Here is a 2,500-nt window from a genome sequence, read left to right as displayed (position 1 = left end):
TTCCAATCTTTATTAGTATTATTATTATCATTTTTTTCACGAATGACCGGCGATTGTCTGAGAAATAATACTGCTTTACATCAGAACCTCTGAATATCTTTAACCCTCTGGTCATGAGGCAGTAACAATACCCTCTATGCTATTGTTGTCTCTCTACAAACTCACAAATAAATGTGCATATTTAACAACTACAAACATACAAGAAAAATGTGCATATTTAACAACTACAAACATACAAGAAGATTCGATGGCCAGCAGTACACAAAGTACAAAAGTCGTGTTTTAGATGAAACTTCAAGACCCTAGACAAGAAGTTTACAAGTTTCGACATATAGGCATGTAGAGAAGCTATTAAAAACATTGGCATACAGGGATCCATTGCCTAAGCTGACCCCACTGTAGGATTCGTATACATAGATGTGGATAATTCATAATACTATATAGTGTTTTGTTCTTTTCTATGAACCAGGCACAACCAGACATACCAAAACTTGTATGAACCAATAATAACCAGACATGCTGAAGCTTGCATGAGCCAGGCACAACCAGACATGACAAAGCTTGTGTGAACCAGGCACAACCAGACATGACAAAGCTTTTTATAAACCAGATGCAACCAGACATGCCAAAGCTTGTATGAACCAGGCACAACCAAACATACAAAAGCTTGCATGGGCCAGGCACAACCAGACATGCCAAAGCTTGCATGGGCCAGGCACAACCAAACATACCAAAGCTTGCATGGGCCAGGCACAACCAGACATGCCAAAGCTTGCATGGGCCAGGCACAACCAGACATGCCAAAGCTTGCATGACCCAGGCACAACCAGACATGTCAAAGCTTGCCTGGGCCAGGCACAACCAGACATGCCAAAGCTTGCATGGGCCAGGCACAACCAGACATGCCAAAGCTTGCATGGGCCAGGCACAACCAGACATGCCAAAGCTTGTATGAACCAGGAACAACCAGACATACCAAAGCTTGCATGGGCCAGGCACAACCAAACATACCAAAGCTTGCATGGGCCAGGCACAACCAGACATGCCAAAGCTTGCATGGGCCAGGCACAACCAGACATGCCAAAGCTTGCATGACCCAGGCACAACCAGACATGCCAAAGCTTGTATGGGCCAGGCACAACCAGACATGCCAAAGCTTGTGTGAACCAGGCACAACCAGACATGACAAATCTTTTATAAACCAGATGCAACCAGACATGACAAAGCTTGTGTGAACCAGGCACAACCAGACATGACAAATCTTTTATAAACCAGATGCAACCAGACATGACAAAGCTTGTGTGAACCAGGCACAACCAGACATGACAAATCTTTTATAAACCAGATGCAACCAGACATGACAAAGCTTGCATGAGCCAGGCACAACCAGATATACCAAGGCTTTAGGAAATAGGCACAACCAGACATGCCAAAACTTTTATAAAGTAGGCACAATCCGACATACCAAAGCTTGTATGAATCAGGCACAACCAGACACGCCAAAGCCTGTATGAACCAGGCACAACCGGACATTACAAAGTTTGTATGAACCAGACACAACCAGACATACCAAAGCTTGCATGGGCAAGGAACAACCAGACATGCCAAAGCTTACATCGGCCAAGCACAGCCAGACATGCCAAAGCTTGCATGGGCCAGGCACAACCAGACATGCCAAAGCTTGCATGGGCCAGGCACAGCCAGACATGCCAAAGCTTGTATGAACCAGGCACTACCAGACATGCCAAAGCTTGTATGAACCAGGCACTACCAGACATACCAAAGCTTGTATGAACCAGGCACAACCAAACATGCCAAAGCCTGTATGGACCAGGCACAACCAGACATGCCAAAGCTTGTATGGACCAGGCACAACCAGACATGCCAAAGCTTGCATGGGCCAGGCACAACCAGACATGCCAAAGCTTGCATGGGCCAGGCACAACCAAACATGCCAAAGCTTGCATGGGCCAGGCACAATCAGACATGCCAAAGCTTGCATGGGCCAGGCACAACCAAACATGCCAAAGCTTGCATGGGCCAGGCACAATCAGACATGCCAAAGCTTGCATGGGCCAGGCACAACCAGACATGCCAAAGCTTGTATGGGCCAGGCACAACCAAACATGCCAAAGCTTGCAAGGGCCAGGCACAACCAAACATGCCAAAGCTTGCATGGGCCAGGCACAACCAGACATGCCAAAGCTTGCATGGGCCAGGCACAACCAGACATGCCAAAGCTTGCATGGGCCAGAAACAACCAGACATGCCAAAGCTTGCATGGGCCAGGCACAACCAGACATGCCAAAGCTTGTATGAACCAGGAACAACCAGACATACCAAAGCTTGCATGGGCCAGGCACAACCAGACATGCCAAAGCTTGCATGGGCCAGGCACAACCAGACATGCCAAGATTTATACAACACGAAATTTTACTTGTGTCACGATCTTTCATGCGATTTTGCAAGTGTCCAAATTCCTCTTGCGTTTCAAAGATCT

At 47.0% G+C, this 2,500-nt stretch overlaps 1 protein-coding gene across 1 annotated transcript in view; it reads right to left on the bottom strand.

Moving 5' to 3' along the window:
* The window catches only part of LOC125034652 (cubilin-like), a 334,702-nt gene that overhangs the window by 128,940 nt on the left and 203,262 nt on the right, over positions 1-2,500 (bottom strand).

This window comes from Penaeus chinensis, chromosome 18 (assembly GCF_019202785.1).
Source record: "Penaeus chinensis breed Huanghai No. 1 chromosome 18, ASM1920278v2, whole genome shotgun sequence".
Lineage (NCBI taxonomy): Eukaryota > Metazoa > Arthropoda > Malacostraca > Decapoda > Penaeidae > Penaeus > Penaeus chinensis.
The sequence above is the reverse complement of the archived record's forward strand: the minus strand, read 5'-3'. Positions and strand labels throughout refer to the sequence as shown.